Source organism: Marmota monax, unplaced genomic scaffold (assembly GCF_021218885.2).
Source record: "Marmota monax isolate L192 unplaced genomic scaffold, Marmota_monax_Labrador192_F-V1.1 WCK01_AAM20220418_F8-fsc00024, whole genome shotgun sequence".
Taxonomy (NCBI): Eukaryota; Metazoa; Chordata; class Mammalia; order Rodentia; family Sciuridae; genus Marmota; species Marmota monax.
In genome coordinates, this window is record NW_026695224.1 from 14,679,496 (window position 1) to 14,705,773 (window position 26,278).

At 36.0% G+C, this 26,278-nt stretch overlaps 1 long non-coding RNA gene across 1 annotated transcript; it reads left to right on the forward strand.

Moving 5' to 3' along the window:
• The first annotated feature begins 551 nt into the window (after positions 1–551).
• Positions 552–3,702, forward strand: LOC131423818 (uncharacterized). Its single transcript, XR_009225880.1, has 3 exons — positions 552–1,070; positions 1,315–1,371; positions 3,526–3,702. It is a non-coding gene; the product is annotated as an uncharacterized LOC131423818 (long non-coding RNA).
• Positions 3,703–26,278: the final 22,576 nt, after the last annotated feature.

Genomic DNA, 26,278 nt, shown 5'->3' on the forward strand with positions numbered 1-26,278 from the left:
TTTCACTACCTCCTGGATCTTACCCAAAGTCATATCTTTAGTGCTATGGCAGGCTCAGAAGTGTCTTTCATTTGCAGAGGAGATTTCTCCAGGTGGAGTAGAGTCGGAACCTGAAGACAGCCTGGCTCAGGGGGCCATGCTGGTTATGGCAATGGGGAAGGAATAACTGAATTTTACTCTTTCTGACCTCCTGTAGTTCCTGCTATCTATCTGTTCACACCTTGTTCCAGGTAGTGTGTTCCGATGCCCTGTGCTTTTGAATAATTTAACTTAGAATGAAACAGTTCAACCAGCACTTTCATCTAAAAGGTGAGAAGGGCATAGGGTGTTTTGAAGAGATACTTTTGTATTATAAAAGTATTGACCAGCATCAAAACATCAACTAGCATCTCTTGTTTCAGACTTGGGAGTGGAGTGCCAGATACATTCTCACCAAGAATGAGATGGTCTACAACTCCTCTTAAAGTGGCCACAGTGAAGAACACATGAGAAAAAATTTTAAATCGCAATAGTGAAGCCCAGGAGATTTGTCTCTGCCCAGAGATCTTAACTAGAAGAGGTGGTAGGATCCCTACCTGCTCCTTCATATGATGAGGAGAAAAGTGCCCTGGACTTGTTTTATATCAGTACTTGAACTTTGTAGGGTATCAGTCACTCTAAAAAAGTATATTTGGCTCTCTATTAGAATTGAGGCAGACCTTAAGAATCCTGCTAAGGCCTTGTTTGATTTGGTTTCATTTATTTTGTTTTCTAAAATCATAAAATAACTCTCTAATGACATAGCAAACTTTTGGCATGGCTTGAACCAGTACAAGTATTCCTGGCTTCCATCCTAGAATCCACATTTTTTTTTTCACACCTCATCTTAATGATAATTTTCTTGGCGAAAGCTTTTCCATGGTCCATTAGACTCAGTCAAGTTTCATTATTATATGCTCTCAGAATGGCATTCTTTTTCTTCACAGAACTTTTTATCATCTATTCATTATTCACTTATTTGGCGATTACGTGATCAATACTTGCTTCTCTCACTTGACTTTAAACGTCACGGAATCTGGAAATTTGTCTCTGTAAGTACTACCAAACTAAAAACAAGTTTTTCTCAGTAATACGTATTAAGTAAAAGTGTGAATTAACAATGCATTTTTAAACTTCTTTGAGCTTTGATTTGCCCATTTATAAAATGGTTATTGTTGTGTACCAGCCAATATTTTTAATAAATCATAGAGTGGATACTCAGTGTAGGTCTTACAATGCCTCAGTGCATGTCCACTGGAATACCTTTGTGAAAATTTTCTCTTTTAATAATTGCAGAATCACGGTGGAGATAAAGACCAAGCATCACTGGAGAACACAGACAACAAATGCACAGTTAGTACTAAACATTGCACTGTTATGTTTGTGGCTTAAAATACATGTCTTCCTTACCTTTTAAATTTTTTTTTTAATAAATAATGAATACAGTGGGAACAATGATGCAATATACTATTTATTAATTACTTTTTCCTAAAGAAATTAAGTAAAATAAATTTGGACAAGGATTTTCCCAACTTGCAATAACTAACTAGGAAAAAAAGATTCATTCTCCCTTTTACAGGTCCTAATGTCAAAAGTCTTGCATATATTTTCCAGCTTTTCCTATCTGTAAATGCATACACCAGACCAATTTACAAAAGAGGGTTTCATTATCAACTTTAACTGTATATTACTGGAAGAATTTTAGTCCATATATCTATTCTTCATTGTGAAAATCAAGCTACTAACTTGTATTTTTAATAAAATAAATATACCGCCTGATCTCTTACTCCGTTAGGCCTTAAGAAACCGTGCTTTCTAAGTTTTGAATCCTCTTTTGATAATAACATTTCCATTTATATAAATAAACACCAATAATGGGTTATTTCTTCTTGGCATGGTGGTGCATGCCTGTAATCCCAGCACTAAAGAGGCTAGGGTAGGAGGATTTCAAGTTCAAGGCCAGCCTCAGCCACTTAGTGAGACCCTGTAACAAAATAAAAAAAGAGAAAGGACTAAAGGTGTTCCTCAGTGGTAAAGGCCCTGGGTTCAATCTCCAGTACCCTGTAAAAATCCAACCAACAACAAAAAAAGTGTTATTTCTACAATACACAAAAATCATTTTAGGAAAACAAAATGCATGCAGATAATCTTTATTTTACTGGTCTTGTAAAGCACTCAAATATCTTTTATTTTCTACATGAAAAATTCAAGCAAAATTATCACTAACACAACTATTGAATTGGTAAAAACCAAGAGCAAAGATATGGTCACCTATTATGGAAAAGGAGCTTTGAAAAAATAATAAAATATTTGATATTATCCTTTGGTTCAATAATGATTAAGAATAATATGCTTAAATAGTTTATTGTTGAAATACTTTTAAAAAGTGAAGAAATAAATGAATCATCTAAACAACATACAAGTTTAGCATTACCCACCCACTTTTTATGTGTTGTATTTACTATAACTACAATCAGTAACTTTAACCCACTTTTCCTTGTATGGGACGCTATTAACTTGTATTACCTATGTCTCTAGTCAATTTAGTGAGGTCGAAAAAACCTTCTCTTGATAAGATTAAATCTGTGAACATTAGAACAAACAAATCCACTTTAATCCTTCAGGGCAATGAGACATCGTTTACTTAACAAATACATTACTTCAGACCCCCAAAATTAGGTTGAATTATGACATGAGCAAATAGAAATTTGGATTTGTAAAAGAATAAAGAAAGTCCTAGAGATGTGCTTAATTTTGTGAACTTAAGGGCAGTTTGAGTAGGTTCCTAATTACCTCCACATGGAAAGTGGCATCCCTTTATTACATGTAACTTTAAATTAAAGTTAATGAAGAGAAGGGAGAGGGGAGGGGAATAGGAAGGATAGTAGAATTAATCGGACAAAACTTTCCTGTCCTTGTATTTGAACACATGACCAGGGTAACTCTGCATCACGTACAACCACAAGGATCCTAATTAGCATAAGTTATACTTCATGTATATTACTGTACATTACTGGAAGAATTGATATACATGCAGTATGCCCAAACACATCCTACTGTCATGTGTATATCTAAAAAGTACAAATTAAAAAAAGAAGAAGAAAAAGAATTATAGCTAAAAGTTAAGACATTTGAAAGCAGAGCATCTCTGTTAAAGCCCTTTCCCCTCATTTTTCCATCTTCATCTGTAGAACTTCAAAACAAATCCTAGAGCACCAGGGGGAATATTCAGGGGTGAGAAGGCAGGGCTTGACAGCACCCACATATAATATGCGGACGGTGGAAAATTCCCACCTTTGATGAATACTAGGCCAGGTATATTGGATATAAAATGTGTGTTCGTCTATAGCAGAGAGTCCAGGTAAATCTTAATTTGATATCTGTTGGTAGGGCAAAGAACTGAGAACTCTTCAGTATTACCTGGGTTCTCCAAAGAAACAGAATCTTTCTTTCTCTTTCTGTGTTTCTACTTCTTTCTCCATACATATCTCGATTTGTTTTAAGAAGTTAACTCAAAGAATTGAGGAGACTCGGGAGGTCCACAATCAAATCATGTAGACCAGCAAGCTGTAGACTGAGACAGAAGTTGGGATTTGCATCCAAAGACAGTCAGCTGGCAGAATTCCTTGCTGTATGGTAAAGGTAAGGATATCAACTGATTGAATGAGGCCCACCCACATTATGGAAAGCAACGGGCTTTAAGCAAAGTTCATTGATTTAAAAGTTATTCTAATCCAAAATTGTTCTTACAGAAACCTCCAGGGTAATGTTTGATCAAATTTATAAACACTATGACCTAGTCAAATTAATGCATAAAATTAACCATTGCACCTATATCTTTTCCTGTGAAATTTGGATGATTCCTATGATACAGGAAGGTAAAGATAGTTGGTCACCTTATAAAATGTCTTTCCTTCTAAATTAAAATGGGGTCACTTTAGAAACCATTCAGTTGTTCTCCAGAAAAAAATACATATTTAATCTCAATGTCTTTAATTAAGTTTCGATTGTGACTATTACAATATTAATATTATAATATTAATATTACAATATGACTATTACAATATTAATATTACACTTTTTTTCTAAGCCCAAAATTAGCTTAGAAACGTGTGCTAGTGAGAGAAGCATTTGTGTTTCCAGAGAGAAAAAGAAGAAGCAAAACAGAAACTAATCACTGGAGAGAGTCATCCTGGGTATAGAAATATGGATATAGCTTATTGATTAAAGCAAATAAAACTCTTGTACCAGGGAAGAGGAACTTGCAGGAGGCAACAAGTATCTGACGGGATCATGGAAAGGGCATCCTAGGTTAAATAATATACTGATGAAAGGACATGACCTGCCCCCTGCCCCCAATTCCCACCTGACATTTCTCCAGTGTCTGGGTTATAGAGGGTTCACCCAGCCTAGAGAAGCCAATTTACTAGACTAGTGGAGGACCAAGGGCTGGAATTCACCAGATGGTAGGGAGGAGAAGAGATAGCATGAAACATTGCTGATACATAAACCCCTTCCTCCCTCCACCTGCATAGTAGGAGCTTCTCCGATGTTTGGATCTTGAAGCTCTTTGGACATAAAGGAATAGGCTAGAGATGAGACACTGAAACCATCCAAACACTTTGACAGGCAGCCAATTCTTATATCATTGGAGGGGAATACATTGCCTTAGCTTCACATGCATCAATGTAGCTACAAAGTAGTTTTGATACACGGCATCATTTCATCAACATAATAATTGGCAAACATTTATAATTTCCTTTATTTTTCCAGATGAAATTGTAAACTTGGATGCTAAATGATTTATTGAGCTCTCTCAGGAAATAAGTAGAAAAGTAGAGATTGTCTACATAGGTTTCAACATGTTAGTGACTCGATATGCTTCACTGAAAATAAGCCAGAGTTATGAATAATTTTGAAAATATGATTGTGTTATTGTCAAAGGGATCACCATCAGGAAAAAAAAAACCACTTTTTTCCATTGTTACCATATAAAGGCTTTTGTACGAGTCTTTTGTACCTGATCATTTTACTTCCAGATGTCTCTGCTTTTTTACTATTCCCTGATAAAATCGTGAATGTTCATCAGGTTGTATATTATGTATCATCAACATCCCTTTGTTCATGGAGAAGCTCTCTCTCTCTCTCATTTTATTCATCAGCAGCTCATGCAGTTAAAACCTGTGAAGATGGTTGTCAAAGTACGTGGAACAGGTATGTAAATCAAGGCCAAAATATGCATTTAGAATTGATCTCCATATATCTGAAAAGAACATATGCATCTCAGTATCACATCAGTTTCAACCTACAACCACCGCTACATGGCTTATGGTGAACACTGAAGATTTGATGATATAAAACAAGACTATGGAACTTCTAAATAGAGGGATGAGATTCCGTGTTGACTGAGAATGAATGAGGCTATTCTTGGGAGAGGGGTGGTTTATTTTAAAAAGAAATTGAGTAGTCTGCACATATTTACATTAATACATCAACCTTTTAACAATATGATTTATATGGTCGATGTTAGATTACTGCAATTAGGAATCCTGGTTTGCCTGAGATACAGTGTCAGAAGCTCTTTTCAGATAAATCTGTCCATAATGATGATTGACATTAGGAATGCTCTGGCTTTCTCAAGATTGGAGAAGAAACAAATAAAACCAAACCAAACCAAAACAAAAAATCGCAAAACATGAAGAAGTTCATTGTCCTTTTTCCAAATGATACTTTACTGGGTTGTTACAGTATCACAGGGGGAATAATGTTACTCCTTAGCTCTTTGGATTATAAAGTTATAGGACTTGACTTCAATTTAAAAGATGACATCCAATGGACTGTTTAATTACAATGGATTTTCTGTTTTAATTGTGAAGGAGGATACACAAAGGATTATCCTCTTGTAATATCAAAGGGCCTAGAGCTGATAATCTATTGAGCTAACATGTCTGGGTCTTGATCCTGTGGTCAGTGGGACTGAGCATCCCACTAGGGAGGAATCTTAATAGGCAGGAGAGAGGAAAGAAAGATTCATTTCTTCCTCCTGGTATCAGTAAGTTTACTTCCAACCATCTCCAAACTATAGAACAGGAACATAAACATGTAGGGAATTAAGAAGGCTGGAAAAAAATCACACCTTAAAGCACAGTTTTTGCCCAAGGCTCAGCATGTGTGGTAGAGAAACATGTAAACATTTCAACACTGATCTTCTTGCTGATGTTGGTTTTTCTCTTGTGTAATTAATGGCTCATTATATTTTAGCAGCTTTTCTAGGCAAAGTTCATCAGATATACTTTCTCATTTAATTTCAAAGCTCAGTCTATTACTGACATTTTGGAGACAAATAAAACGAGGCTGTGAGAGACACGAAAAAAGACTGAGGTCTCTCTGCTTCCTGGCTCAAGATGTGGGAACACTTATCCTACATGTGCTCCAGCCAAAACCTGATGCCCTCACCAGAACTGAATCAAAGCAGGCCTCATGCCTTTGAACCTCCAAAGCTGTGAGTTCAATAAACCTTTTCTCTTGTGAGTCAGTTTCCTCAAGTTTTTTGTTGTAGTTACTCAAAGCTGACTAATACAAAAATCCTTGTATTCTTCCCTAAAATGTTCCTGTGGTAATATCTCATATAGGTTTAATACAATATTCAGACTATGAAACTGACATTGGTAAGATGTTGTTAACTAAAATATGGACATCAATCATTTGCTAATAATTTCTTATTAATTGATATACATAATTATACATAAACCATATCATGATATTAGAAATCTACCTGGGAAATCAGCCTACCACAAAAGAAAAATTGCAGGTGATTTACTGATGAATTTCTGTATAAGAATACACCAAACACCAAGAAGGGATTTTCATTATAAGTACAATTGCAGAGTCTTAAGAAAAGCAGGTTTTAACAGTTGCGAATACCTGACATTAAGTAAAAATAGTCACATCACGGATCCAATTTTCTCTTAAGAGCGAGTGTTCAGTACATTCTTTAATATCAAGTGGTCAGTGCCAAGCTCATTTTACTTCCAAGTCATAAAGTTCAGAAGAAAAATATGAAAATCAATCAAAGTGAAAATACAGTGAAATAAAAATGTATAAACAGATATATATGTTTTGAATTGATTCCCTGAGCCATGCACAGGTGAACAACAAACATTTGAGGGTTTTGTGCACCATGGCTGAAGCCTCAGGATAAACTAAATGGGATAGAATCGCTACTTTCCCTATCTTCTTCAATAGCCCCAACCAACAGGAATAAATAGCAAAAAATAATTCCTGGAATAAAAAAAAAAAAAAGAGCTACTCAATTAACCTTAAAAAATAAAAAAACAGAATTTATCTGTATTTTATTATTTTCAGAAAAATAACTTTCAGACTAGAAGAGAAAAAAAAGAGTGTATGCGCATCCTGTATTTTCAGCACTGCTAAATAGTTACTCTAGGATTTCTGCTATTGATGGGAAGATCCCTATTAGTCAGTAGGTTATGTTTTTTAGGAAACACTTTCCAATATATTGGCCCATAATGATAGCACTCAGAGGAAAATAGATGTTTTATAAAGCACTTCTCATCCATTGGGAATTTTTTGAGGGATTAAGTGGAAGTGTGGAGAGGTGAAGGTTCACTCTATTGTCATCAATAAGGCTTAACAAGCTATTGGCTCTTCATCTTTACAAGACAAAAAGTCAAGAGGAATTGGATAAGGTGGGTTCTCTGTGGAAAGAATAATCTATCAGGCACCGATTTGCAGTATCAAGGTTTTGCCTCAATATAGCTATTTTTTTGTTTATGAAATCAACTTCTTCCTTTCTTTTCTTCATTTGGTTTTCTCCTCCTTCTTTCATTTGGTCTTGTCACTCCTCCCCTCAGATAAATGACTTTAGTCATTGTCATCAAAAACCCCATTACTATGTGTTCCTCTGTTCTCTTGATTATGTAGGTAACACTGTAAGGAGAGCGATTATGTGGTGTGGTCTCGGGAGTGCCCTGCTGCTACAGATAGCAACTGTTAAGCAGGTTGCTAGAACAAAAACAAAGCAAGAGTCTGAAACCTTCCTGCATGTCACATGCCCTGCTGCAATCTGGATCTCAAGACTAATGGTTCTTCCCTGGAGTGAAGTGGAGGGAAGGGGACAGATGTGGGCTTCCCATCTGTGTAACCATCATCTTACTGCAGGGCCTTCACATATCCATGGGCATCTTCTATTCCATTTTGATGCCTGAGAATTTCTTCTTCATATCTGGAATCTTATAGCCCAGCTCTCTTTCTTCCATGAAAAAGTCTCATGGGAAGACAGTTCAATACTAATTCATCTGAGAATACTGTTCAACATAATGTCTTATTATAAGAAGACCATTGACCCAATGCCATGAGCTTTGGATTCTAGTCCCAGTGGGTCACTTTAAGTTCTCTGTGAATTTGGTCCAGTTCTCAGTTGTCAAATGTATGCAACAATGTGCTTATCATAGTATTATTAAAAACATTAAATGATAAGATACATAGGAGTGGTTTAACTCAGAACTTGACACCATGGAGGAACACTCCATTGTAACAAATACTGTTTCTTCTTTGTCTCTTTTTCTTTGATTTTTTTTTAAATCTCCTCTAGGGAATATCACTTTGTCTGAACATTCCTTAAACTTTTCTCTCAGTTCCCATTTATCAAAAACTACATATAGCTCTGTAGTTTGTTGCATAGAACAAATTTAAAATTAATATCGTTCAGTAGTACAGTAGCATATTTTGGAGGTGCTGCATCATTAGTGAGAAAACAGTTCTTAATTTGGAGGAAAGCATCTTCAAGAGCAACAGTCTAACTGGGAGGGATTCTCTGGGAGAATTATTTTAGTCTTTGAGATCCACCTGATGTCATTTTATTATATCTAAAAGACCAATGTCAGTTCTTAGTCCTTGGCTACCCTTTGGAAACATCTGGAAAGATGCAAAAAGAGTCTGATTCATAAGTTCCATCCCATACCAATTAATTGAAATCTCTGGATATTTGAGCTATAGCAAAGATTTTTTAAGTGACTTCTCAGTTGACTCCAGTAAGTTAAAAGATATATATTAAATAGAATTACCTGGGTGTTATGGTTGGGAAGTAGTTTATTCCCCAAATGTTCATGTGTTGGAGATGTGATCCTCAGTATGGCACCAAGGCAGGTGATGGGATTTAAGAGGTGGCACCTCTGGAAAGACTTTAAGGTCATTAGGGTTCTGCTCTTATTACCAGAACAAACCCAATCCCTGAATCACTCTCTGTCTTCCTATCTGTTGATGTCATCTCTACCTCGCCCTTGTGCTCCCATATGTGATCCTAACTAGCATAAAGCCTTCACTAAGGCTCATCTGATGCTGGTATTATGCCCTAAAGCCTCCATAACTGTGAACTAAATAAACATCTTTTCTTTATAAAGTTGCCTTACTCAGATACTGTTTTATAGTAACTGAAAATTGGCTAATAGTCTCTACAAATATCACTCAAGATCCCTAATGCAGATATTTGTGACTTAACGTCTCCAGGAATCAGTTTTCTTATCAGTAAAATGCTAAGCCTCTGAAATTTGCAGGGAGAATAGAGACAAATAAGTGTTTGAGGGTCCTGCCATACAGAAAATCCTCAATGCATGCTAGCAACAGTCTCATTTTATAGTGACTTCATTTTTCTTTTAATTCCTTTAATTGAAAAGCAACAATAAAATTCACCAAAAAGAACAAGTTCCACACTGTGAAAATAATTTAGTCACTTTACAAAACAGCTAAATCTTATGTATAAATATATACATATATGTATCTCACCATATGTTTAAAGATGGATGCATGTATAATTATATATATATATATATATATACACACATATATATTGCTATACGTAGTTTATTCTTTATTGATTTTATACGTATCCTCATGAACTCTAAGAAAAGTAGAGTAAGAAACACATGGACCTTAGTTGGAAGTCTCCCATCACAGGGATATTTGAAAAGCCTAGATACAGAGATAGATGATCATGTAGTTCTATACATGCAGTGACGAATGAGATTATAAATGTAGGAGAACTGGCTCAGATGTTACTGTCTGTGTTAGAATTCCAGCTGAATCACTCATAAGTAAGAAAACATGGAAAATTTACCTAATTTCTCTGTCGTTGCTTTCTTTTCTATAGACAGAGTATATTGATTGATCTACATAAACATGTTGTGAGATTTAAATAACATAACACATATAAAGCTCTTGGCTAATGTTTACTGAAAACCTCATAGGTGTTTGATATTCTGCTATATTAGAAAGGCACTTAGCATATTCCATGGTATAGAGAAAATAACAAATAGCATGTTACAGCTGAATTGTGCCTCTCCTAAATTCATATGTAGAAGTTCTAACCCCTATTACATCAGAAAGTGACTGTAGTTAGGATGTAGGTCTACAAAGAGGTTATTAAGTTAAAATAAGTCTCCTAATCCAATTGACCAATGTCCTTATAATAGGAAACCTATACACACAAGGAGCACACAGAGGAAAGACCACACGAAGACCCAAGAAGTAGGCTCCTGTTGCAATGATTCCATTGGGTAGAATTATCCAAACTGGGGGCAGCTTTCAGTAGTATCCATCTGCTTCATTCTTGACATGCCAATCACTGGGAGCATATCAGCTATCTCTACTATCCTAGCTGTGAAGGTCAATGTCATGAGTTTCTCAAGTTCAGCTCTCATTCCTTTATGGTTCTCTATTTCCAGTCCTGGAAAACAACATTCTTCAAGCAAAGTTGTTCTCTTTGAGCCCACCATTTTGTTTTGATTGGATACATATAGAAACCCAGAACAGAGAATACCCTCCAAGTTCTAAAAATTTGCAAAGATATCTCTGATGTGTGCTCTTTTTCTCTGGGATCTGCTCACCTATAATCTTGAGATTGGTACTGTTCTGAAACTGTAACTTGGAGTCTGGCATTGGTCTGGCACCAAAGAATCAGGTTAACCCATGATGTTTGTAGAGTTCCTGCATTGATGGTGTAATAGCTTTTCATAATTTTGAGGACTGTTTTACAGTACTTTCAGATTTAGGCCTGATACTCTCAGCCAGCAGGAAATCTCTATTAGCATTGTGCTATACTGGCTAAGAATGTGAGGTTGAAGAACTTATTGAGTTCTAAATCTCCAAGAGTGGATCCATCTTTCTTCTGTCATAGGATATTGCAAAGTGTGAATTTCAAACACTCTACAGGGCCAGAGAATTAGAGGAAGGCTTGTAAAACCTTTATTTTCTTATTACCCTTAAAAGGGATAGAAAATATTTTGACTTTAAATATGCACAAAAAACTGAGTAAAAGTAAATATTGTCCCTATACATTGCTATTTTGAAAAGTGCCCACAGATGTAATTAAGACATGCTTGCAATGAAAAACACATATTTTACTTGTGTATTTCCAAATGATAGTATAAATTGGTGCTTCTTTCCAAGAAATTTAAAAGATACTCTATTATTATCCAGGATTGAGATGTATTTGTTTATTTTTCAAAAGGTGCCTGTCTCCCACTTCCTAGGAATATGTGTCTGATTTACGTAGGATAAACAACGCTGTTTGAAAATTATTGGCTGATTTCAATCACAATGACTGTAAGGCAATGATTCCTCCTGCAGACACCAGATATTTGCCTAACGTGTAATCTATAAAGAAGATTCAGCTAAGCATGCCTCTTATTAGATAGGTTTAGGGAAGTAATTGCTTGGGTCCTTGTGTTCTCTGTTACCATAGTACCATGCCTGATGAGTCACCAAAGCTCTTCCTCCACACAGTCACCAAGCTCCTCTGTGTTCTCCATCACCTGGGGCTTTTTGAGGGAAATGGATACAGGGTGTCAATCTCAGACTTCATATTTAGTTCCCAATTGTAGTTGGAATCCCATTATCAACAGCTCTCAAATTCTGAACTTCATCGTTGTTGAAATGGGTTGAAGAGACAGATGTGTTCCCTCTGAGAGCTTTTTAAGCTTTCGTTTCTTTCTCTCATTCTCTCTTCATGTCTCCTGGTCTCACATTTTAATGCATGCAGTAACATCCATGTCACATTGACAGTAATTATAAATCACAATTAAACAGGGGTGCATAATATGGTAGAAAGAATATATGACTTGAACAAGAATGGTCCCAAGATCGTGCTGTTTATTTGCTGATTGAATTGAACAAAGCTTTTCACTTTCTGCCTTCTGTTTTCTGTCCTGTAAAATGGATAGAACCGGACCTCACCGGATGCATGCAAGCATCCAGTGAGTGCAGAAAGACAAGAGCTCTCTGGATACTGGCTGGGAGTTTCTGCCTTTCATCCTCCCAGGGATTCTGCAACGCCAAAGCTGGAGGTAGATGAGAGGAGTCACAACTGAGGAGGCTGAAATTTACTGCTTGTCTGAGGGCCCCTTGCTGGTCATAGGTTGTGGAGCACCAGAGAGGTGGCTGGAGGAATTGAAGAACATATGGGAACACAAGAAGTCAGCTAGAAGGGTCAGAGCATATTTATTGCTCACTGTTACATTCTCTGTGTGGGTCCTCTGACATGCATGTGTTAGTCTAATTCTCATCAGAAGCCTAAAATTAAATTATTATTATTATTATTATTATTATTATTATCTCTTACAGAGGACTTGAGAATAAGTAGCTAAATAATTGGCCAAGAGTCACATAGAAATAAAATGTGCCATGGATCTTAGATCAAAATCCTTAGGAGCCAAATTTAGATCGAGTGCTCTTAGTCATTGTGCTAGTGTCTAAGTCACAGAACTGAGGCAGGTAGAGGGTCAGCTTTAACAGTGGGTGAAAAGGAAGCAAATAGAAAAGCAAAAATCTGTAATGATCTTTCTTTTCCTTTAACTTACTTAGCTTGTTATTTAGTCACTTATTTATTTATTGATGCAGAGGCACTTTTACCACCAAGCTGCATCCTCAGCCTTTTTCATTTACTTATTTTTTATTCTTGAGATAGGGTCTCACTAAATTGTTTAGGGTCTCCCTATGTGGCTGTGGTTGGCCTCAAAATTTTGATCCTCCCACTTCAGTCTACTAAGTGATTAGGGTGGGCCACTGTACCCGGCTTGCCTTAGCTTAATTTAAAACCATATAAAACTTACAGAAAAGTTGTAAGGACATTGGATTTTAAAATTTTACCTAAAATATGTGTGAATAAGTTGCATGTGTGATGTTCATCATTCTCCAACACCTCTATGTCTGTGTCCTGAAATAGTACCTTTTCCTCCATAACCACAACACAAACATCTAAATCAGAAAGTTAACAACCGCATGTTAACAGACACATCATCCCTCAGTGTGTAGAGGGGACTGATTCCAGTTCCACCATAGATACCAAAATCCATGGATGCCTGAGTTTCTTATAAACTACCGTGTAGAATTTGCATATAATCTACACAAATCATTTATGTCATCTCTAATTACTTATAATAACGAATCTAATATAAATGCTATATACATAGGTGTTATACCTTGTTTTTTAGGAAATAATAAGACAAAAAATAGGCATAGTTAGTGTATATGCAATTTTATTTCTCAGAATATTTTTTATCTTTTTCTTTTTTTTCAAATTGGTTCTGTTTAATTATACAAGAAAATAAGATTCATTTGACATAATTATAAAAGCATGGACTATAATTTGTTCTAATTTGGTCTCCAGTACTTCCTCTTCCCATGTCCCCTTGGTCCCTTCTCTCTACTCTCCTGAACTTTCTGCTATTTACTTATAGTTTTTTTTTTAATTAGTGTATTGTGGATGCACATGATTTTGAGAGTCACTGTGGTATATTCGTGGTATATTCATAGATGTACATACTATAATGACTCAGCCACATCAATGTTTTATAGCAGCACAATTTACAATAGACAAGCTATGATGCCCTTCAACAGATGAATGAATAAAGAAGATGTGCCATATATACAATAAAGAAGAATGACTTTAAGTATTTGCCAGTAAATGGATGGAACAGGAAATTATTATGCTATGTAAAATAAGCCAGTCCCAGGCTGAGGTTGTGGCTCAGCGATAGAGTGCTCACCTAGCATGTGGGAGGCACTGGGTTCGATCCTCAGCACCACATCAAAATAAATAAATAAGATAAAGGTATTGTGTCCAACTACAACTAAAAAAATAAAAATAAAAAAATCCAGTCTCCAAAAGTCAAAGAATATTTTCTCTGATAGGCAGAAACTAATCCAGAATATTTTTATTTGAAGTTGGTTGAAACCCTGAATACAGAGCCTAGTGATAAAAACAGACAACTACTATTGATTTTTCAAATGAAAATTTTGCTAATAGTTTCAAAGGTGCCCTTTATAGCAAAGGGAGCCAATCAGCCCCGAGTTTACTTTTCATGACTCCTTACTTTCCTTTAACCTAAAACTGTTCTTCGGTCTTACTGTGCCATTACCCATCCTAAATGCTTTTAAAGATTACATGCCAGTTACTTTGGAGAATGTCCCTTGGCTTGGATTTGCCTGATAATTTCCTATGATTTGATTCAGACTATGCATACATAGCAAAAGAACCATAAAATTGGAGCTGTATTCTCATTGATTCTTATCACATAGTGCTCAGTTTTGGTGTTCCCATTGCTAGTTGATGTTTACTTGAATTACTAGGTAAAGACAATGTCTAGTCGATTTCTCTATGGAAATATACTTAGTCTTCCCTTTACAATTAGTATTTTATAGAGTTATGGAAATGAAGCATATAGTCCTGTTCTCATAAAGCTTGCAATCTAGTATTCAAATTCAAGTATGCATTTGTTATTTCCTACTTTATTGAAGGACAGTGAGTTGTTTCTGAGCACAGAATTTGTATCTGCACATTTGGTATCCAAGAAACATTTATCAACTAAAATTTAAATGACTATTATTAAGTATCTAAAGTCATCAGTGAGACTGGCTTAGAGACTAATGTAGCCACTAAAATAAGATTTGATTCCTGAGTGAATTTTCACACTTTTGAAACTGAAAATTTACTGATTCTTTGACCCTGCCTCTTAGGACTCTTTTCTCCTCTAGCCATCTTTTGAGTTTCATGGTCCCTGGTATTTTTTTCCTGCAACCCTTTATACATATATGTATCTGAACACTGAATCATTAAGTTTAGAATTAATGGTTTGTGACAAAAAACAAATAATCTGTTTTGAAGAAGATAGAAGTTGTTTTTTTATATAAAGTTACAAAGCTTCTCAACCTTCAGAATCTGTCCTTCCAGGTTGCTATCTACAAATCTTCATGTGTCACCTTATAGGCTAATATGACCCCTTGTGCTCCTGGTACCTTCTGTACAACCCACAAATCAGCACAAATAATGGCCTTCCTTTCTACAAGGACAATTCTTTGAGACTGTGCATAAAACAACATATCTTTATTATTTTTCTTTGGCAGTACTACAGATTAAACCCAGTGTCTCACACATGCTAAAGTGCTCTATTACTGAGCTAAATCCATATTCCTTTTAAAAATTTTATTTTGAGACAGTGTCTCAGTTGCTGAGGCTGGCCTTGAACTTGTAATCTGCCTATCTCAACTTTCTGAGTAACTGGGATTACAAGTGTGTGCTACCATAAAACCACATTTCCCAATTAATTTAACTGCAAACGGTTACATGGCCAAACCTCTTGTCTTACTCTTATTCCTGTTCCTGTAACAGAATATCTTTGGCTGGATAGTTTATAACCAAAAGGAATTTATTTCTTACACTTCAGAGGCTGTCAAGTCAAGGGTGAAGTCATTCATTGGCAGATAGATGTCTGGTGAAAGAATGCTTGGTTGCTGTGTCCTGACTGGTAAGGAAGTGAAGGGTGGATGGGAAGAACGATGTGTCCACAGATAGCAAAAGACATGAACCATGATAAAAAGAAAAGAGGGACTAGGATATTTCTTTTAGTGTATGAACATTTTATGTAAGGGCATTAACCCCATTCACAAAGGTGGAGCCTTCAAGCCTAATTGTCTCTGTAGGAACCCACCTCTTAATGCGATTATCTTGAGGAGTACCTCGGACATGAATTTTGCAGAAACACATAAACAATATGGAATCACTGCATTGAAGAGTAGGAAATACAATTTCAATGGCTGGTATCCACTAGTTTATATAAAATATAAAACTAGGGTTTCTTTTATTAAGGAAGAGGAAAGGAATAGATATGGATGTACAAAGTCTATGTTGAGGACACTTACTGGTGTATATGTCAACAGCATATGTTTATCTATCCAATGCTCCCAGGTCGACTTGTTTATTTCATGTATTTACTTAACATATTTATTCATTGAACTAACATGTATTCAGCATCAACTACTTATCAGTTTTATTGTAATGTGGTGGGAAGGAAATAGTAGGTATATTAAAAACTATGAGTTCCTCAAAGATATGCATAATCAATCATGATTTCCCCTGAAGAGTGTCCCAGCACCTTCAGCAGTCTACAGCATAGGATCAGCATTTTTTAAAAAAATCATTAATTAAATGAGGGAAAATAGTAGAAGCAACATAGAGTTCTGCAGAAAATAATATTCAAGGAAATATTCTGCAGAAAATAATATTCATTCTATATAACGTAGAAAACAAAAGTCTAGTGTGTGAAGGCAAAGTTCTCAGGGTTAACTTCTACCTCTGTCATTTACTAAGTGGCCTTGGGGAAATTATTTGACTTTCTTTAGAATAGGGATAATAATAGCTATTCCTCATAGTGCTTCAAGAGGATCAAATTAGATTAAATGTGGCAGGTGCATAGAAGAGTGTCTGGTACGTTATACACACTCAAGGCATTTCATCTTTCTTGGGAACGGGTATGTTTTCTTCTTGTTTTTATACTTCACTTTAAGATCAGACCAAGGCTAATTCTTTTGAGCCCAGTTCAAACTCTTTGGGGACAGAGTACCAACAGCCATCCATGGTCTATTGGTAAAATACATGCACCACAGGACAAAGATAGAAATACTACACTGCTCTGTATGCCGATGTCACTGCTACCAATTGCTCAGTCAAAAATTTTGCCAAAAGAAAACATCATTTTCAAATGGGGTGATATTTTGCTGCTTACAGGAAAGCTCTTTCCTAGCTGGAAATTGTGGTGATTGTATCACATAAAGACTTCCAAAACAAATCACAAAGAGAGCTTGGTGAGGAAGGTCAAAGAACCAGGAGAAGATTAAAGGGTTGTATACAACGAACAGAATACTATCAGAGCTTTTCATTTCTCCTACATTTGAACTCCAGAAACTCTGAAGTTTTTCATGAAATCACATTTTCTTTTGAGTTTCCTTCCTTCCCTCATTAAAAAACTTCTCTTCCTTCCTTCTTTCCTTTCTTTCTTTTCTTCTATCTCTCTCTTCTCTTTCTCTCTTCTCTCTCTCTCTCTCTCTCTCTCTCTCTCTCTCTCTCTCTCTTTCTCCTTTCTTCTTGAGGAAGAAAAGAAAGAAGTGATAAGCTTCTATGAAGCAGGTTTATAAAGAAAACCATTGTGTTCCATATTATTCTGCCACAGAACATGAAAGAAAGTAGGAAGAAAAATGAAGTGTCAGGAGGGAAGTAAAGCACCAGTGCATGTTGGATGTCTGCTGAGTGTCTGGGTTATTGCCAAGTGATAGCTCAGAGACCAAAATCTGAGGTTGAGGAGCCATTGTTCAATCTTAAATCCATTGCTTACTCCCTGAACCACTTTGAAAAAGTTATTTAACATATCTGTGCCTCAGTTTCCTCATCTGGAAACTTGGGTTAATACCTACCTAGCAGGCATGCATAAAAGTTACCCAAGTCTGATAAATAACCTGGGAAAAATATAGTAGATGTTGAAATCTCATTTAACAAAAGAGAGTGTTGGCTGAGAGAAATTCCAGGTTAAGTCTCAGAAAGAAGACATGCTATGAACTTGAATACAAGTCCAGAGAATTCCAGAGCCATCAACCTTAACCTTTAATTCTTGACTGTGCTCATCAAATTCATCTAATGAACAACAAAGAAACAAATAAGACACTGTTTGGGATCTATCTCCTGATATATTCCTTTAACTGTTATTACTTCCAAACTTCCTCTAGTGATTTTAAATGCAGCTATGCTTGACAAGCATTGCACTGAAATCTAGTTTGTAGATCTTAGTAATTATTAGACCCACTAGGAGTCTAATGACCAGTCTTCAGACTCAACTCCCTGGTCCAGAAAGCCTTGCATGGAATTGTGAGCCAGGAATGCTGCTGTGGTCTGGGAACTTCAATTTGAGAGTGGCTGTTCTGTTGGTTGCAGCTCTTCCTAAGATGAGTGCTTTTCCAGAAACAGATCTCATCATAACAGTTAGGCTCCACTGACCTGCAGGTATCCTCAGGTTGGTATGAGCTTACGGTAATGACAGGTGGGAATGAACCTGAACCTCAGCATAGTGCCAGCAGCTAGACCTTCTTTTCATCATTTCTTATCTACTGAATTTCCAAAACAAGTTGCTCTGTAGAAAGAAGGAAATTTATCCAAATGCATTTGAGGCAAACAAGTTTCTAAGCATTGGCCAACCGTTTCATGTTGGTTAATGAGGTGACATCACATTGTCCTTGAGGTGTGGGTAAAATCACATTATTCACAACAATGCTTGCACTGATTTATGGAAAGTATTCACAGGGGTTTGACTGGTGGTGGCCATTATGACACTAAGGCCCCCAGTGGAAAAAGTGCTTGGATGGAGAATTGTGCTACTTGGAGGATGATAATTCTACCTCAGAAATGAAGCTACCACAGAATGTGATTTCCAGGAACAAATAAAGAAGTCCATTGTAATGAGCTCAAGAAATATCAGACCTCTGTACTTGACTGAAATGACTTAGAAATGGAGATGATTGCTATATCGAAATACATTCTCATCTGACAATGAAAAAAAAATCTGAAATAGTGACTTCAGAAAGGCTTCGGAAAGACTAATTGTGACTTTCTTCCATTGGCACTGGTCATCAAATCATTTATATGTGGATATGCTGTGTAGAAAATTTAGGGAGATGATTAGGATTAAGACCAGTCATACCTGCAAAATCAAGTTAAAATTCCTTCTCTGCTACTCTACAATGCCCTGAAACTGGACACTTCATGGGACTCTGTCAAACTTCAATTTCTATTCTATAAACTGGCAATAATGATAATTAATTTATAGGACAGTTGAAAGGATCCAGGGAGATAACAATAAAACAAGCACACACTATGTAGAAATTGATATGTAATTTCTAACATCACTTATTGAGAATTTATTATTTCGTTAGGATTATCATATATTCAAACAAATAATCTTTGTTTCATGCACAAAGTGTAATTCAGAAAATATTTGTGAACGGATTGAGCCAGCATGTAGGGGGTGCTTTTATAATGGCATGGCTTTATCTCTGGTTATTGAGTTTTCATGGAACGAAATAGCTTTCATCTTAAGCACAAAGGTGGGGAGTATCATACATTGATTTATTCAATAAGAGACGCAAAGTGAGCAAGTCAGAGGAGAGGGGAACATAAGATGGAGTTGTCAGAAACAGCTCCCATTCTAAGAGACTCATTTTTCTAATGTGATAATTGCTATTTATTTTATAGGCTTGCACATGACATATCACCACTGAAACTGCTTCTAATTCTGCTTTTATTATTAACCTCACTTTTCAATTCTTTATCGACCTTGGGCAAGACTATTTTCCTCTTCATAGCATCAATAGAAAAGATAGTTCAAGTTTTCTTTAAAAGAAATTAATCTCAAAGCTATTCCTACATTTTAAAAGGACCTTGTATGAGAATGTTAATAGCTGCTATTAGGCTTGGAATCAGCCCTTCCCTAAGAGGGAAACAAAAGTGCAGGTTTAGTTTCATTCGATCAGAGAAATTAATAGGATGGCTATGAAATGCTGCTACAGAGCAGCCTGGTGCAGAGAAAGCCCAGACAGTACTGGCATGTTCAGCTCTGATATTCTCTATCTGGGTGGATTTGGATAAGTCTCTTAACCTTTCTGCATCTCAGGTTTTTTGTTTTGTTTTGTTTTGTCTTCCACATAAATTATCAATCCAAATTTTGTTTTATGTAAGTCTCCTACACTGATTTTCTGAGCCACACATATGCAAGGAAGGACAGTAGGGAAGGAAGGTAGAGAAGAGTGAAAGAGACAGACTGACACAGACAGAATGAAGAATGGTGCATGTAGTATCACAGGGACACAGATTATGTTGAGACAATGAGCAGACTATTTTAGATCAGAAATTGAAAGCAATAGCCAAGGCTCTTTATCACCACAGTTGTGACTTGTACTCAGGTTTCACATTTTGGGCTCAGTAGAAGAGGATCTTTTTAAAGTCTTCCCAGAGACAGGCATCAAAAGAAGGAAAGCAGGCATTGATTGAGGACCTGCAAAGTTTGAAGCCTGAAATACAGTTATACTTAATCATCACAGTAGTCCTAGGAGTTAGACATTTCGATCTCCAGTGTTGCAAAGTGGAACTCAAGATGAACAGCGGTGATGTGAAATATCTGGGGTTTCAGCATTGGTAGAAGAAAAAAATCCATGATTGTAAACCAACTGGGCTTCAAAATCTTCTCAGTAACTACCATAGGATTCTTTGCCACATCTTCCCCCCAAATCTGGATAATTGAAAAATAATTCAACAGACCATGTCAATAACTTGTCTCAATACTCCATAATAATGAATTCCAGGCCCAATTGTAGAGCTTATATAAATGTGTCTTATGAAAGAAATGCTCCTCATGCTCACTCAGGCTTCTTTCCAAAGAAGCCACGTGCAGAAAGTTTATAGATCAAGTGACATTCTAGGCAATTAAGGCCTCAAAGAGCCAGGAAGGATGCAGAAGTTTTCAAAAATAATTTCCACTGTGGCAGAAATGCAAATTGACTGAAGTAACAATGTCACTCAGAAAGTTTGCTCCTCTTTTTAAGAATGACATTAAGCAGTGACAGACAATTGACGGGGACAGACACTTCAACGGAGGTTGACAGAGAGACCGGGATGCTTCAAGAGGAGGAAAAAAAAAATCCACTGAGAGACATGCATAATGAGTGATTGTTTTCTTTCCATCCTTTTCCTTTCTCTATTTTTAAATATAGATGTCAATTCTCTTTTTTCTGATTTTTTAAAAATACGAAAACCCACATTCATATTTATCTCTTAAGATCTCAAATAGCAATTACTATGTTTGCATTGAAGCCATAACACCTTAACTGAATAAAAGAGTTTATAAAATAGAACATATGGTGCCATGTGCAGAATGGTGCTGAGAATTTGGGGAAAGTGTGGAGATGAATGCATTTTTTTGCATCTACAACCTGCTCAAAATAAGGAGCTGAGAATTTTTTTCTTGAAAGCTCTGAAGTTGGAAAACTTCCCACTAGCTTTTCATCTTATTACCCAATGAGGGTGTCTATCAGGTGGTGACCAGATACTATTTGAACTGTACATATGAAAAGAAAATTCACAGGTGTATTTTACAAGCATGGTATCTAGAGCACAGAGGGGCAAAGAGAGTTAACAACTTCATTTAACTAGTAAGTGTCAGAATTGGAACTGGAACTCAAGCCCCTGCCTACACAGCTCCATCACTTCTCATGATAGAGAATAGACATGCAATAGATATAGGCCAAGTTTCTCTAATCAGTGTCTGAGCTCCACTGAGGGGCAAGAGTAGTAGTTTAAATTAGAAAATATGTAAAATCCAATTGATTCTGTTACAATACAGGAAGGCCACTTCATTTTCATACAGGTGACATTAGCAGAGCACTCAGAATGTGTCCATGACTATGTTGGGACCCAAGACACCAGAAAAATATGAGTCAAACTCCTGCCTTCATCAGAGATCCTTATCTAAAAGGTACATGCTCTTCCTTTGTAACTATACATTTTAGAACTTTGTTTCTTATGGTTCACTTTAAAAAATGTACCATGAAACACATAAAAAATTTTCAAAACCAGTAAATATTCCACAATAGGATTTCTGCTTTAAAGGGGAGTGAGGTGCTATGTGGAGATGTGGACAAAGGAGATACACAGTGTCTTCTTTACCTGTCCATCCAGCAACCTCTTCCAAAGAGGTGTGATGTGAAACATGAACTGGTGAGGCTCAAAGGAGAAACCAGTCCCCTCCCTCTTTTGTGACAAACTAATTGAGAATTTGGAAGAGAATCTTTCTCATTTTTCAAAGATATATTTATACTTTTTCAATCTGTACATGAGGGTACCATAAGAAGGATGAAACAAATAGATTTTCTAAACATAGGGTCTTGAGATTTCATAGTGAGAATACAAGGGAAGAAAGGAGAAGCTCCCTGGGAAAGTTTTCAGATTCTTCCAACTTGGACATGCCTTTCTTTGATGAGTAAGGAGCAAGGGGGTGGAGGAATGATGGTACTCATGGAAGATTGTCTGTTGCTTGTTACTCAATACCATTCCCATTTCCCTTGATAGTGGAAGGAAGAAGATGTTAATGAAACAATACCAAACAAAAAATCCCCACAAAACCAGCATGCCAATATGAGCTGCTTTTTGCCTACATTCCTCACAATTTTCTGAGGAACACTAGTGAAGGAAGTCGTATTTGGAAGTCAGATGTCAGCATCCCAACCAGGTTTCCTAGTTACCAGCTCTGTGACCCTGGGCAAGGGATTTCTTTCATTCCTCAGAGAATAGTATAAAGAATGCTTCTTAGGATGCATGCATCTTTTGGACTCAAAAACAAACAAACAAAAAATGCAGCCTGAGGAAAAAAAGCAAAATAAAGATATTAAGACCATTTTAGAAAATTGAAAGAAATTATTATACAAATACTATACACTGCTATAGTGTTATTCAAGGAATATGAACAGATTGTGATTAGCAAAGAAATAGGAATCATAGAGGTAAATGATTTTGCCAGCGAGCAGAGTTCAAAGCAGAATTTCCAGAGTTAGACTCAAACTCTGGCTTCATCACTTGTAAACACTGACACATTCAACTAGTTAAATAAGTCATATACCAAATCTTAGGTGCTTGATGTGTGTGTTTAAACTATAGAAGTGTGTGTGTGTGTGTGTGTGTGTGTATACATGTAACATATATGCATACACATTTATATAATTTAATATAGGAAATAAACATATTGTTCATAAATACTTTATAAAATTAATGTAAATGGTAAAGAAAAATAATACAAATTGTTGAACATAAGGCCTTGCACATAATAATAAATAAGAGTTACTGTTATAGCCAGGAGCTGTGCCACACATCTGTAATCCTAGTGGCTTGGGAGACTGAGGCAGGAGGATCACAAGATCAAAGCCAACCTTAGCAAATTAGCAAGGCCCTAAGTGACTTAGTGAGACCCTGTCTCAAAATTAAAAAAAATAATAATTATTTAAAAGACTTGGGGATGTGACTCAGTGTTTAAGGACCCCTGGGTTCAATTCCTAGTACCAAAAAAAAGTTACTGTTACACTTAATATTACCAATATTTGCTCATATCCCAGTGGATAGAGATCAGTGATTTCCTGGTGCCCATCAAGTCTAGCATTTTGTAGGGAAAGTAATATTGAACTCCCTCCCTTCAGCACTTAAAGTAAGGACTCAATAAGTATTTGTTTAGTGATTAAGCAATGAGTTTTCAGCAAGAGGAACGCTGTTTAACCTAGTTTTGCTTTCACCAGTAAATTTTCAATTAGTTTGCATTGCTATATTTAGAATGCCTACATATTGAAAGCATAATACTAGCTTTGTGCCCTTGAGTAAATCATTTTCTCTTCAACCTTTTTAATTTGCTGAAACAAATGAGTGGATTGGATAAATATGCAATTAAAAAAAAAAACTTGGCCGAAAATGCAATTATAAATCACTGGGCTTTTAATTTTATTTAAGTGTTTGGATTTTGAAAGTTAAACTTATTTGTGAAAATCATTCTCTCTTAAAGACTTAAAATATAATTCCATTTTACTTAGATGAATTTCATGGTTTCATTGCAAGTGAAAAATAATGTAATCTATTTCACATATGGTCAAGTCTTAGTGAAAAATACCTTTTAACCAAATTTGCTAAAATTACACTAAATTCACTTTTTTTCCCCCAGCTTATCATCGCAACACTGTCTTGAAGAAATTAGAAGCTCATTTTAGGTACTAGAGAAAGCTCTTGCTAGGCAATTTTGGTGCATTTTATTTAAGATGAAATAATAACACACAGTACAGCCTGATTAATGTGACCAACTTGAGCTGTTTGCCTGAGACGTTTTCTGAATTTAGCAATGAAATTCTTACACCCACAGAAACACCTCCATTTTGGTCTAAGCAGAGTAGTTGGTAATGTTAAGTATAGTGAAAGGAAATTGGAGAATTTAGATAATGGTGTTTGACTGGAGATATTTGTTCTTCACTGACCACTTTGCAATTCCTAGAGACATTTTTGGTTTCCGTGGTTTTGGGCTGGTTGCTAGTGGCATCTCTGAGGTAGAGGCCAGGGATGTTGCCAAAATCCTACTTTGCATTGAACAGTTTTCACAATAAAGAATTGCCTGGTCCAAAATGTCAATAGTGCTACTTTTACACTTCAACTATCTCTTTGAAGCTATAGAAGGATCTGTGCTTCATTGATCAAAGTTCAACCTTACCCATTCTTACCTCTGTAAATATTTGCAGTTTCAAGATGGGGATGCTTATTTCTTAGCCACTCTCTAAGGAGGTAAGAGAAAACCAATTTTTTGGTATCACCAAAAATAAAACCAGCATTCCTTCTTTTTTTTTTCCCCCTAAGTTTTGGATGAACTCTTTTTTTTCAGTTTTATTGATTTTATTTTATTTTTAATACACAACATCAGAATGCATTACAATTCTTATTACACATATAGAATACAATTTTTCATATTTTTGTATATAGAGTATGTTTACACCAATTCATGCCTTTATACATGTACTTTGTTTTTATTTTTTATTTTTGCATTACAATTCTTATTATACATATATACCACAAATTTTCATATCTCTGTTTATATATAAAGTATGTTGACACCCAATTTGAGTCTTCATACATTGCTGGTGGGACTGCAAATTGGTACAGCCAATATGGAAAGCAGTATGGAAAATCCTTGGAAATCTGGGAATTGAACCACCATTTGACCCAGCTATCCCTCTCCTCAGACTATACCCAAAGGACTTAAAAAAAAAAAAAAAGCATACTACAGGGACACAGCCACATCAATGTTTATAGCATTACAATTCACAATAACTAAACTGTGGAGCCAACCTAGAGCCCTTCAGTGGATTAATGGATAAAAAAATGTGGCATATATACACAATGGAGTTTTACTCAGCAGTAAAGCAAAATAAAATCATGGCATTTGCAGGTAAATGGATGGCGTTGGAGAAGATAATGCTAAGTGAAGTTAGACAATCCCCACAAAACAAATGCCTAGTGAATGTTTTCTCTGATACATGGAGGCTGACTCCTAGTTGGGTAGGGAGCGGGAGCATGGGAGGATTAGATGAATTCTAGATAGAGAAGAGGGATGGGAGGGAAAGGGACGGGGCAGGGGATTAGCAAGGGCAGTGGAATGTGATGGACATCATTATCCAAAGTACATGTATGAAGCATACATTCTTTCAAGAGTGATATATCTGTTTTGTAACCTCACATTTTTCCTATCAAATCAGTTCCTCTATTGTCTCTATTTAGTGTTATGGGAAATTAGTATCATGAACTCTTGCAGTCAAGACATCACCCTCTGTAAATCATCTCCCTTCATCCTGCAAAAGAATCTATCAGTTCTGTCTCTCTTATTCCAAATCTTGGCTCTTTATTTTCTATGCTGGAGGTTTGTCTGATCCATCAGAAATCTGAAATGGGGAAACGCTGGTTAATAGGAACTAAGTTGTAGTGAGAAGGAACAATTCTGATGTCTTATTGCACGGTATGGTAGCTAGAAGTAATGGTTATGCATTGAACATTTCAAAAAATGTTAGAAGAAAGGATTTAGAGTGGTTTTCTTCACCAAAAATAAATGACAAGTGTTTGAGGAGATATATAGGCTTCTCCTGGTTTGAACATCACACAATGTACATGGGTCTTGAACTATCCCATGGTATTTCATAAATCTGTGTTATGTTTATGTATCAGAAAATATTCAAAACCTTTATTATAGACAAAATGATGAGTGTATATGTAATAAGTCACTTCACAAAAGTATATATCTCCACATCTGAAACTCATAATTTGACATGCTTTGTGAATTCATTCACTCCTTTACCT